Consider the following 14,429-nt stretch of genomic DNA (forward strand, 5'->3'; position numbering starts at 1 on the left):
CCACCCTTGTAGCCATCGTGTCCATCTTAGCATTCATTTCCATCAGCATTTGTATGATCGAACCGATGGGGATGGTATGCGAAGATTGTGGGGTGTGCTTATGGGCACTTCCGACATTCAACTCCTCGTTCCCTTCTCTTGAAGTATGTCCAAAAGTATCCCCTTCTCTTGAAGTGTGCCCAAGAGTATCCTTCGGAGCATCCAAAATTCCTTGTTCCATCATTGTCTCTTCATCCTCTACCTCGTCGAAAGCCAAAGTGTTGCGCCTCGGTCGCCCTTTTGGCTTCAGTCCCATGGAAACCTTCGGTTTTAGAAATTTGGCTCTAAATTGAGGTAGGGATATCCGATTGAAGTGATCTAAAGCTTGTTGGAGAGCTAATGAAGAGTACTAGACCACTATGCAAAGACTCATAAGAGATGAGGTGTGCTACTATTCTCTGTTTTAGGGTTTACAGGGTTATAAGCTGAAACGGTATTTTGGGTATAACTTGAGCTAGAGATATCCAAATGCAAAACTTTTTAGCTCAAATCAAAGCCTTCAATGAGTACTACAAGCCTATGTAATTGGATCTAGAAGATCTGACTGAATTAGGGTTTCCTATTTCTACAAAAACCCTAAATTTTACCCTAAAGAGATATCGAAATGCGGAGGTTAAGGGTTCGTTGGGTAGCTCTAAGGAAGCACTAAGAGCTCATATGGTCCCTTTTAATTCAGTCCAAAAGGGTTGGGACTGAATTAGGGTTTTTGTGAATCTGCAGATTCTTGCCAAAGTGACCCTTTTTGTGCCCAATTGATCTTTGTTTGCTCACAAACCAATGTCAACACCTTCCACACCTCATTGGCATTCAAAGGTCTACAAATTATGCTCCACAAGCTTCAATTGTCCATGTATGACGAGAAATTTGAGAAAATTTTGACATAGTCTCCTTTGTTTTAGGAGCTAAATCTCAATCTTTCTCAAGTAACAATGCAAAATCCATAATCCTCTTATCAATTCCCATCCATTACATAGCATGTGCCTCAACTTGCATCACCAAAAGGCATACAAATTCCTTGCAATTCCAAGCATTCACCATACGTTTCCCATGGCATAATGCAAGATCAAATCCCATGAGATGTCCATATTAAGGCGCCATTGCCATGTACATAAGCCAAGAGGATCGTCAGTGTAGCGCATTGAAGCTTGCAGATCTCCCGGCCAAGCTCTTCTCACCCCCGTACCTAGTTCGTACCAAGGCACGGGTTGACGCCAAGTCCACCTCCACACCTAATCCTCCACCGTACCACTTTACCATGGCACTCACGGCACGGCGGTGGATTCAAGCCATGCTCCTCCCCCGGGCCTCTCCGCCAATATCCGGGGTACCTTCACCAACATATCTAGTTTCTAGAAATTGAAGTGAGTGCAAACAATTGTGAGGTGCATATAGCTTGAATCTGAAAATGATGCGGATCACTTACAAGGATGTGGCATGACTCATGCCCATTACAATATACTCATAAACCATTATGCATGAACTCATACTTATCCACATAGCTCCAAATGTCCACCATTCATCCAAAGATCCAACATCAATCAATAAGCACAAGTGAGGTAATACCATATACCAAATGATATCAATATCCGATTAGTATCACTCCCATAAGCATTGCTTATGGGTAATTGGCATCAAATAGCATTCAAGGGCATCAACTTGCATTTGAATGTAGCATTACCAATTGATTTCAATCACACATCAAGCTCTTCCAATGCTCAATAGCATCCTTCCAATGCATAAAAGCATCATGTCTATAGCAAAACCCTTCTCATTATTACCCAACATCCACCCCATGCATGTGGCTCAATCAATGCATCTAAGCATATGCATTCCTTCATCCATTTATGCATGGATTCATCAAAGAATCTTGCATTTGTCTCACAAATGGCCACATGACATCCAAATGGGTGTGATTAAAGAAAGATGTGAGCAATAAGAGCATGTAATCACTTTCCAATGGATCATGAGTTATGTAGGAATGTTAAAATGTTGTAAATTAGGGTTTCCATTCATGAATAACCCCAATTTGTCCATAGCATGAAGATTAATCACCAATGCTTGAGAAAATAGCCATAGCAACTCACCAATGGTATTCCGAAAGCTTCAATGGTTGGATTGTTGCTTGATAGAACTTCCAATGGAACCAAATCTTGAAGATTTTTGCAATTTCTGTGGGCTGCTCAAACCTCCTCTTCTCCCTCTCCAATAGCAATGAAAAACTCCCCAAAATCCACCAAAACGATGCCAAACATCATGTGGCTAACAACCACACTTCATAAACCTTGGCTTAGGGTTGATGTTTGTGACCATCTACATGTGGCTAACAACCACACTTCATAAACCTTGGCTTAGGGTTGATGTTTGCGACCATCTACATGTGATTTTTGGCCGTGAGGAAGCGTGGAAAATGGCGCTCAACGCCAAGCTTCATGAGTGAAGAAAGAAGCAAACTCAACTCCATTGGCCCATAGGATAGCAAGAGGAAAGCATTTTCAGCCATTTAGAGTGAGTGGAGATGGACAATGGTGAGCTATGTGAGAGAGATTAGGGTTTAGAGCAAAGGGAAGGAAAGGGGAAAAAAATCAAAAATTTTCAGAAAATTCCATGTAAATTGGTACTCTATGTGTTCCTCTCCTCAAGATCAACAAAAGCCCTAGCAAATGGAAGCAAAACGGGGGAAAGATGAGAAGTAATGGCTATGGAAAGCTTGGAAAAGAAGCACAAAAAGATAAACGTGATTAATAGAGAGATTAACATGTGATTAATTTAATTTTTTTCTAATTTTTATACCCCGCCCCAAATATTTGATCCAAGATGCCCAAATTAGGTCCAATTGAGCTAAATCTCCATGAAATGATGCCTTCCCTCCACTAATCTCCAAAGATTAAGTAGAAATTAAGCAAGATTAAGCCAAAACTCCAAGAAATCAAGAGAAAATTCAAAAAATTATCAAGAAAATGACTAATCTCATGCCCAAAACCTTGATAATGGATAAAAATCAAGGCTCTGATACCAAATGGAATGGATCTAGAGCAAAATATAGAATCAAACACATCAAAGCAAGAATCTAGCATCCATTGAGATTAGTGATCAAATGGCTTATCACATGAATATACAAGAGAGAGAGAATCTATAAGTGCATGTAGCAAGAGAAGATGCACAAATAGCCTAAGTGTCTTTAACCTCTCACCAAGAGGATGACCATGGAAGGCCAAATCTCCATAGATGGAGCCCAAAGGTACAAGATGACCAAAATTAGTAAAAGTGTCAAAAAGCCCCTACCAATGTACCCCAAGCCCTATTTATAGTCGCTTTCTCCTTTTGCCCATGGGCCCCTATGTACATGTGGAAATCAAGCTCTATGGTTCATGACACCTTAAAAGACAACTGTAAAATGCCTTCTCTAAGATATTTTCATATTTTGAATATTCATAAGAATGACACGCATTGCCAAAGTTCTCGGCATTGACATGGGTCATGCTGTCATAGGATTTTTCCCTACTACAATCAACATCATCATGATCATTGTTGACATTCTCTATGTAACTCTTGTAAGCAAAGCCAAATGAGCATGCTAATGTATATGTATGAAAAAAAAAAAAAGGAAGAGTGACAACCGCCAAAAACCAATAATCAAAAGAAGCTCTGCAAAGCATGAGAGCTCGAACATGAAGACAAAGGACATACCCACCTCACCACTTAAAAAAATTATAAATCCTACTCTCTACAAAAAAGTGTGAATTTGTAATCAGCCTCTGATGCCATATGATATGCTCAAGATGAAATTCATAGTGCCAAAGTAGCACAAAGGTCAAAGTAGCCAAGAACATAGGCAGAGAGAGGAAGAGTAAAAACAAACCACATCTAACCACTTGAGAGTAGCCAAAGTTGCACCCAGGGGGGTGTAGGAAATTGTAACCAACATCTGACCACCTTGAGTAGCTAAAAAAACATATGGCACCAAGGGGGGGTGTTGAGATTGTACTCTCCTCGTATAAAAGGGTGACATTTCAAGCAATGAAATCATATCACTTGCACTTATCTCAAGTCTCTTTATCCAAGCTAATTCATCTTGGTGTCTAATTGTACTTGAGTGCGTCGCACACTGATTATGAGTTTTCTTCATTTCTACCCACCTTAGATTAGTGATGTTATTAGTGTAGAGTTAGTTAACGATTAGAGCAATGTCTTGTTATTAGGAGAGCTAGATCCGAGTTTCTTTACATAAAATTTAAAGGCTCTCACAACTTAGAATTAGAAGTTTGAAGTTAGCGAGACAGTGTCATCTTGGATTCGCATGCTCATGGGCCGTGTCTCTTTCAAGAGCCTACCTACAATTGCCAGGGGGCTTGCACCCAGGGGTTTCCTATGGTAGTGGACCGATGGAGCAACACTTCTGCATGGTCATGACTCATCATCATGGATAACATCGATAGCTTTATCCAATGCATCTTTCAAGATGGGTCATCTCACAATGTTTAGTGAGTTTGGAATGGTATTTGAAATGAACGAGTTAAATAAAATGTTTTAAAGAGAAAATTTTGATATCACAGAAATTGCAATGGCTCTGAATGTTGTCATTTATCTCTTAAAAAACAGGTACTTAAAAGGCCATTTGGGTATGGCTCTAAGAACCTAAGAGAATTTTTTAGAAATTTGAATGGTAATATGATGGTACACAATGTTACAGGCTACACGATCCCTCTCCTAGTGCAATGGACACAATGGACAATGCTCACCTTAACTTGTCGTACGGAACTTGCCGGTGTCCAAGCTCGTATCTTGGTAGAGTCCAAGATTTGCTAGTGGTAGCTATCACCACTCTCTTGCCTCCTCCTCAAGCTCTCATCCCCATGAGGTTGCCTTTCTCCATACAAGGACATTCCCTCCTCTCTACTCTCACACTCAAGAATACAAGAACATGCACCACGAATGTAGCTGTCTCTCCTCTCAACTCTCTCTCACACACCATAGACATAAGAGAGTAAGGAGATAAGACTAGGCTCAATTGGCACAAAGGGAAATTATGTCTTGCATGACGATAATAATGTTATTTATACAATTGGCCCTTATTCACACTTGGGCACCCAAAACTTAATGAAAGATGAACTAAAAGCTTACAAGCTACATAGTTTTGTGACATAGCTAGCTATCCTCATAATTACAATATTTAGAGTGCCATTTCATGGCACTTATTATGGTATCTCTTGTTATGTGATGGATATACTTGATCCAGATTCCATCCTCGAAATATATTTCGCCACAAGGCTTAGTGGCCCCCAGATATTCGTTGTAATGGATTTTCCTTGTCTCGAGGACACGAAGGGTGTAGCATAGGAAGTAGAGTGATTTCCACAGAGATCATCAATGACCGTATCCAACCATTTCTTTAGGTAATCCTTGGATTTTGTGCTCAATAATCTCTAGAAGGTTGTGAGAGCATTGGTCAATCCAAATGGCATGACCTTATATGCAAAGGTTCTCCATATGGTTGTGGAAATAGTTTTATGTTAGTCCTCATGTGCAATTGACACTTGGTTGTATCCTAAGAATCCATCTAAAAAATGTAGGCTTTTGTGCAAGTCACCCTTTCTGAAATGTGTTCTGTGTATAACAATGGGTAATGATCTCTACGGGTTGTGGCATTCACCTTCTTCAAATTAACACACATGCGAAGCTTCTTGTTTTTCTTGGATACGATCACAATTGGTGATACCCAATCGGTGTGCTTAATTTTATAAAGGAAATCTGTAGTAATGAGTTTATCAATTTCCTTCTTTATAATTGCTGAGTATTTTGGATTCATTTGATAGGGACGCTGTTTGACTGGCCTCGAACCTTCCATGATAGAGATGGTGTGCTATGCCACTTCCGATAGCACTCCCTTCATATCTTTATAGCACTCCCTTCATATCTTTATAGCTCCAAGAAAATCAATCCTTAAACTCTTTTAATAGAGTTATCAAGGCCTCTTCCTCTTATAGGGTTAGCTCCGTGCTAATGAAGACCGATTTGGGGTCCTCGCCAGACTCTACAATATCTACCTCCGCAGGTTCATCATATGAGGTTCCTATTTTATCGTCCTTTGAACGTTGTGCCCGTAGGTGGGTCGAAGGATTTAAAATGGCTTGGAACCTTTCGCAAATCAGGCTCCTTGTCATTCTCCTCCTTTCTTGCCAATGCTCTTTTTGCTTCATGTTCTGTGTCGACCAAAGCTTTATTTTGTTTTTTTCTTACAGATCTTGTGAGCTGGGGAGGGTCTTGGCTCACTTCTGTCTCTTGCGGTGTTTGTAACATTATGCGGCTTAACTCATAAATCCAATTCATAGAAAAATTCTCATGAACTTTAATGGCTTTGATGTATCTTAGCCATTGTGCATCCATGGGTCCTCATCTAATGGCTTTGATGTATCTTAGCCATCCATGGGTCCTCATCTAAGAATCTCACTGCAATTAGATCAGTAACATTTCTTCTTCAACCATTTCCAAAATTTCAACCTTATGAAAAATGAAATCAAGGCTTGTTTCTCATCAATCAGATTTAGACTCTTACTCTTTTGAAGAGCTTTCCTTTGTGTGGCTGGTTCATCACTATATGGGTCCCATCATGCATACTATGGTGAGACTGGCATCTTACCTTTCTCATCAAGTTCCACAAACTTCGTTCCAATTTTTCCCATGACATCTATCATAGCTAATATATGTATCCAATTGTCACAAATATCATGGTTTGAAAGAGAAGCATACAAGATGTTCTCTTCTTGCAATGGTTCTAGTGATCCATGGGTTGCACATAGTTGCACCAAGGTGGTTATGTCTATAGTTTTTGAGTCATTTCCAAACAACCCCCCATCCATGGGATGTGTCTTCCAAGTTTACGTCTACTTTCAAGATTTTTGAATCCTTCTATAGCGAAATGTGATGTGTGGCCCAATCGTGTGTAGTACCATCTTGGCACTTCTCATAAAAGGCCTTCATTCGATTTCCTTCCATGTTACTTCTTCTTTTTTTCTTGTCAGCAGATTTTCTTGACTCGACTCGGTGGACTCAGTGGTTGGATGCAGTTTCAATGGTCCCCTCATCTGAACCATCCTGAATTAACACTACAAAGTCTCCTCATCCCACCTTCTTTTCTCTTCTTCTCCTTCCCGTAGAATTTTTAGCTAATGGTTCTCCCTTGACTTCTGAGGTCTTTAATGCTTGTGCACGAGTTATGACATTAAGTGACGTTGTCACCACCCTTAATCGCACCCCAATCATTTGGAGTCCCATACCAATGTCTTTATAAGGACAGTCCTTGATTAGATGGTCAATTTTGCCTTTACACAACTCAATCTAGGGTGTGTGTTGACTTGATTCTTTTGTAAGTTTGTCACATTGATCTTATGAGGACACTCAGCCATTCAGTGAGGGCAGCAGTGGTAGAATTACAGTGGGGTTGTGGCTTTAATCTCCTGGCCCTTCCATTGCACTACAGCTTGGAACACTAGCACCGGCGTATTCCCTTGCATTAGAAAATATTGTGGGGTTGCCTCCCAATTGTCATATATCTCTTCCATTGTTATTCAAGGCTCTCATGCATATTCTCTTTCCTCTAGCACCTCTTCAATGATCATTTAATAAACTAGCATTATGCGATATAGGTACTGGGAATCGTAGTGGTAGAAAAGGTAATGATACAGGTACTTTGAGTAATCTATATATTCCCCTTGTCTAGTTTTACACGTTTGATAGATTTTTCCCTAGTACAAGCCCTTGCCCCCTCAAGTGGTGTAGGTAAAGCTAGTTGTTGCGCCTTCTTGTGGAAGACAACTAAGGTACTTGTCAGATGTGGGTACCTACACATACTCTATCATGGTGCATACAATGTGTGCAATACATCAATGGGCAAGGCCTCAACAATTGAGGACGCTCATTGCTCGTGTGATTTTACCAACACATTGAGCACCCATATACCAACTCTCATCGGGGGTATAAATGTTAATTTATGGGTACATCCTTTACCTCTTTTAGCTTTATCTTATCTAGAAGTTTAGTCCTCAGCTCAATCATAACCTTTATTTATCTATCTGAGGTTGTCGTGCTTATTCGGCCCGACACATGTGACGAAGATACCGTAGTGATAGATTTTATGTCATTAGGTAACAATTTAGGAATTTTGACACTTATTCAAGTGCCATTCTTGTAAGTCCTTATCAAATCCTTAAGTTTTTGGCACTTATTTTTAAAAAAATGAATCGGACACAATTCCTCTATATGATACTTCTAGTTGTAATCTTTTAGGATTTACTTTCCTTTTACTACAAAATTGAACTCGAAGAATTTTTTTCATAATCAAACTCAAGTTTGATCCTCTATAAATGAAGCTTCATTATACATTGATTGTTTTGAAGCACACAAGTTAAAATTTCAAAATTCATTTATATAAAATTAATTCATGCTCAAACTCAAAAGTGAGCTTCTAATATATGGAGCTACAATGTACATTGATAATGTTTATGCTCAAACTTAAGTTCATAGCTTTAATGTGAGTTAACTAATTTTTTGCTAACAATTCAAAAAGACTAGAGAACTAAACAAATATACCTCTTGATTGAATAGCAAAGATATCATTTTTACTTAAATATTAGAATTTATTTTTAATTAAATGAAATTTTCTTTTAATTAAATTTATTTATTTATTTATTTATCACCATTTTCTAAGACATGTAGTAGAAAGCAATGCTTATAGTTCTTGCACCAAACCATGAATTACAATATGCAAATCAATGCCTCTTAAGCTTCTTATCATGACGTCTATTGATTTGTCTTTAACATATCTAAGTTAGCATCAATCAAATAAACAAGTATAATGATGATCTCATGAATCATTGTGGTGCTGATAAATGTCGTCGTAATAACTCCAAATTAAAGGGCACTTTTATTTAATCAACTCACTTGGCATTGGTACATGATTTATTCAAAGTCATACTTACAAACAAACTCATCATATTCTTAACATATCACCAGATTGATTGTGCCTTCCAAAAGTTCAACAAACTTCCATGACCCAAATACTGACAATCCTCATTTTGTATGCATTTGAATGGCTGTTCTTGTAGGATTAATTCCACTACATCAATGATACTACAATGTTAGGACCTAAACATATCAAACCAAATTCTCAAATTGATTTTACAAGTTGTAAAACAAACAAACATAGCTCAATGAAACATAAGCAATACAAGTTGAAATGATATTGCACTACAAAATCCCCTAGTACAATGTGTTTAATCAAACTCATAATTTGCAAACAGCTCATCACCTATGCAAATCTCTTCTCTAGTCTCAATACATATGTAACCATATTCAACACTATTTATAATGTCTCTTGTTTTAGACTAAAGAGGTAAAGTAAATCAAGGGCAAGAGTGTAGCAATCATTTGGTCTAATGTTTGTTTTTCTAGAGCTATTGATAGATCCTACCACATTAGTATCTCGTATATCACCCACTACATGACACTTTTGGGTCCTCTTGGATTGAGTAATTTTTTAGCCATGGAGAAGATCTATATAGTTGTTTCTAATCTTTTATGAATACTTTCTACCTCCATAATGCAAGATAGTTGTATTTCTCCATATATGACTATGCATAAATAGTCATATATGACTATGCATAAATAGTCCTAGGCCAACACCAAGGATGGTTAATTTCTTCACTTCAAAAGTCACATTCCAATCACAAAAGGTTGATGAATTGGGATAGGGCAATTTGGAGTACAAAGAGGGCCATCCTCCATCATGTATCTACTCAAGCATGTTTCAAGAAATGATTTGTACTTCTCCATATTTACATGCAAATATAAAATAAATATTAGGCTTAAATCAACAAAGGTGAAATAACATGAAAATATTTTTACCATTTACATCAATATATCTTTGAATTTGTACCTTCATCAAATCAGAAGAAACCATATGTCGTTTGAAGTTTCTTTAGAAATCCCTTAACGACATGTGGCTTGATTGTGGGACCTTTGGATCCTAGTTCTTGATCAAGTAGCATAGCTTCCATGCCCTGCATCTTAGCAATGTATGGATCTTCCAACCGTAACACTTTTATTTCTAAAGAACTAAGTTGAATGCTTCCACTATGGATATTTCTTGTGTAAGAGATCATGCTTTGTGCCTCTCTCCTATCAGCTTCATCAATCTCCCTTAAGGGGCTTGCTATAGGAAGAGTGCCTGTGTTGAACATCATACTTGACCATTATTCATTTTGATCCTTCCATTCATACACCACTTCCTCAACCAAATGGTACAAATCATGACCCTCAGACACCGGCAATTGTCCATACCGATTAGAGTCTATCATAATGTGTACATCAATGACCTCATCAAGGTGTTGCAAGTAAGGTAGAAACTCATTCATTAGAATATCATCACCATTGTCAATGTTAAATCAAGGAGGGGAAATACAATTTAATGATGGGCTAGCGCAACCCTTGTATGGCAAGTCACCTATGAGAACTGTTCTTCTTGCATAGCATCCAAATACCTTTGCAATTTTTACCAAAGGTTTAAACATGGCCTCGGCACCTAGATTATCTGTCAATAGAGTTTTCTCTTTTCGTAGGTTTAGCATCCCTCTTCACTCCAAGTCACAAAGAAAGAGAGGCTTTCTCCTACATGATTTTGCAAAGCTTTCCCCATACACAATACATTATGTTGCATGGCAATTGACCAAATGCCTACATTGAACCTCCCCAACTAGGCCTTCAAAAATTCTATGCATCCTGGTTGAGGAACCATGAACATATCACCACATTAGAGTGATGTTTGTATTTGTGACTTGTACCAGCATTGCTTTAAGATAAATCCATTCAAATCCAATATTATTGTTAGCTTGGGCTTGTGCAAAAAAAAGTAGATCATTGATATTGCTTGCAATTGATTCCTTTTGACTGCCTAGTGGTGGATTTTTTATAAAGCTTGCTATTGTATCCACTTCTTTGCACTCTTCATTATATTATGTACAATTAAACATTAAGAATGTTTTGTCAATTTTTATTTATTTACTATTACTAGTACTCAAAAATCCATTCATTTATATAATTCTTGGTACTCATTAATCTATTTACCCACTAAAAATCTTAGTATCTATGGATCTAGAGTAGTAACTTGAAGTAAAAGGACAAGAAGTTGACCATATGTACTATATTTTATGGCCTCAAGGCCACTCTCTCTACAATATAACACTCATTGAGCTTGATTATCAAAATACTGTTATTCACTCATATTCATAAATCTCCTATCCATATAGTTTTGAGCATGTCCAATACCTTTCGTTGTTGATGAACTTGTATAATCACTCTTCTCTTTATCTCCTTGGATGATCTTGTCTTTGCAATTTGTCATGTGATGACTCAAGCTTATCATAGCAACTCATTTTGAGGCCAATCTTCCCAATATTGTTCTCTTTCTGATATCAAAGGTAGCAAAGACAGATGCAAGCCATTGAATGGAAGCAAGATCTCATTAGCTACCTTCTCTGGAGCAATTGGAATCACAGTAAAGATGATACAAGGGACACCTTTATTCACTAGCATCTTCCACTACATTTGTAACAATCCCCATGTCTCCATATTCTTCATGTTTTTTGTCAAGTATAGGTGAATGTCACCTTTGCACATTGCCTCATGATTGTATGTGTCAAAGAACCACTTGAGATCTTCTTCATTGTCCACCATGTCATACCTCTTTACTATCTTCAAGTTTGGAGGATTGTATTTAGGCTTGTTTACGAGTGGAGCACTCTCTAAGCAGGTCTTCTTTGGTGGCTCCATGTCTACACAACAATTTTGAAAATAAAATAATAATATAATGTAAAGACCATGAATAGTAAACATTTGATTGAAAATTAAAAACCTTATGAAAATAGAACATGTATAAACTTGAACTTTATGTTTAGTTATCATCAAGTGCAAGAATTATGGTAGACTCAAGTCTAAGAAAAGAATCATGACTACGAATGGAAGTGTAGGCTATATGTTTCAAAGAAAAGAACAAAGTTGGAGACATGATTGATTTTTATGTATGTGGATGAGATTACCGCGGAGGCTCAAACTTGAGTTTGAGTGTATGTAGGGCTATTTGAGTTGTTGGTGCTTGGTCAAGATGGAGGAGAAGTGACATGGGGCTCAAATTCAAGTTTGAGCCTACATGGATGTGTATGGAAGTGTAGGCTATGTGACTTGAAAAAAAGATGAAATTTGGAGCTTGATTGATCAATATGTGTGGATGAAATGGCTATGGAGTCTCAAAGTTGGGTTTAAGCGTCTATAAGGCTATCTGAGGTGTTTGTTCTCATGGTTGAGATAAAGGGGAGGTGACACATGAGACTCAAACTCAAGTTTGAGCCTGCATGACTTTGTACAAAAGTGTAGGCTATGAGTCTTGAAGGAAAACAAAAAATTGGAGACTTCTCTGGTTGTGGACTAGGACGTGTAGAGGAACAAATCTAGAGAGTGGGAGACAAGCCCAAATATTGGAGAAATGAGCTTTGAGACTACATAAAAATGTGCATTCCACTTCCCCTCCCATTGGTCCAGACTCCACACCTCAAAACCAATACAAAGGGGATAATATTACATCTCTTCCTCTCACTCTTTATGAAAGAAAACTCACACCTTTAGATAATATGAAAACCTGTATATCCTAATTCCTCTTATAATCAAGAATAGGAAGAATGAGTGGTTGAGGTGACAATAGAATTTCTCATGGTCCCTCAACACCAAAACAAGAACATTGCATTACTGAAACAAAATCTTTTGACTCATTAAGAGATTCATAGACGAGGTAGGAGAGGGCCGAAAGGGGATGATTAGGTTAAATAGGAAGATTTGGATGAAACATAGATGAATGGATGATTTTGGATGTGATGGACTCCCTTAATCTTGTTGAATAAATTTTAGATCACAATCCACCGACCGATCATGTAGTGACCTTGTAACTGCCTACAAGTAATATATTTTTGTTCCTTCGCCCATTTTATGGGTGCAAGTTGAAGCTTTCATTTAGATTCACCACCAAAAAAACCCATCTTTCAAATTTGCCTTTGTGTTAAGCATACCAAGCAAGCCAAGTTATATTTCTCCCCTCATTACAATGACCTTTTCACACAATTTGACTTAACGTTTTGCATATAAAGTCAAAAGTGATTCCCAACAGGTCATTTAAAAGCTCTCAAAGTACACTATTTTAAAGCTCTCAAAAATGTCTTCATATGAATAAGCTATAATCAAATTAGTGCAAGTACCCAAAAACAATGGTTTGATCAAGTTTTTTACCTGAATTGGTAAGACTAAATTCCACCTCTATACCTTTTTCCAACAATATCATATGTCCTACACAAATGCTTTCAATCACACAAGTCAATTCAAGAAAAAACCCCTTTGATGATACCCACCCATTGAAGTGGCCAAAAAAAAAAACAAATTTTGCACCTTTTGCCATGTTTGTTCAAAAAGAGTGAGGTTACCAAAAGATGAACGTACTCACTGATAATCTACATGCTATGGTTTCTCAATTGGGTGCACAAATGTTGAACTGGAAGGAGAAGAGAGGCTTTGTCCACGAATTCTTCTCTATTATGCATCCTTCCATCCTCCTCCATATGCTCTTGACATACCGTCCACAAGCTTGGCATGTGTTTGCCATGTTAAGTAAGTCAAATTACCAAGCCATGTAGGCATAAAGTCAAGTCCGATAGCTCATTTACTAAATCCAAAAGCATTAGCTCTGTTTACAATATCAATGTATTAACCATTCATATACATGGTTTTTACAATGTAACATTCCGCTCATTCTCACGCCCGCTACATAATAGTACATAGAATTTCTTGGAATCCTCCATGTAATACAAAATATTGAATCACATTCCACTATAGCATGGTATTAACAATGTAACATTCCACTCATTCTCACAGCCACTACATAACAGTACATAGAATTTCTTGGAATCCTCCATGTAAAACAAAATAATCAAAGTTGAATCACCACCAAGTCGTTGGTAAGCTGCCAAGTCTCTATCTTCACATACAACCTTTTCCTATGTTGCCATATCAAGCATCACACAAGCATAAACCTCTTGTACAAGTCTCTTCTCAGTGATCACTATCAGCATACCAAAGATCGGTTCCCACAAAGAAGCAGCCCCACCAAAATGAAATTTTTGGTTAACACCTTTCCCCCCCCTTCTTCCCCTATGCCACTCCATTCTTACATATGGGCAAGCGTGACTTTGTCTAGTGTAAATTGCCATAGCCTCTTTGCCTATTTATGCCCTTCCTTTAGAGGCCCAAGGTGGTCCCTCCCTTGCTCATAGGATACCCTGCGTGGCTTTTTCTAGTGT

This window comes from Cibotium barometz, chromosome 14, assembly GCF_041138505.1.
Source record: "Cibotium barometz isolate CiBa-2024 chromosome 14, ASM4113850v1, whole genome shotgun sequence".
In the NCBI taxonomy this organism is placed as follows: Eukaryota; Viridiplantae; Streptophyta; class Polypodiopsida; order Cyatheales; family Cibotiaceae; genus Cibotium; species Cibotium barometz.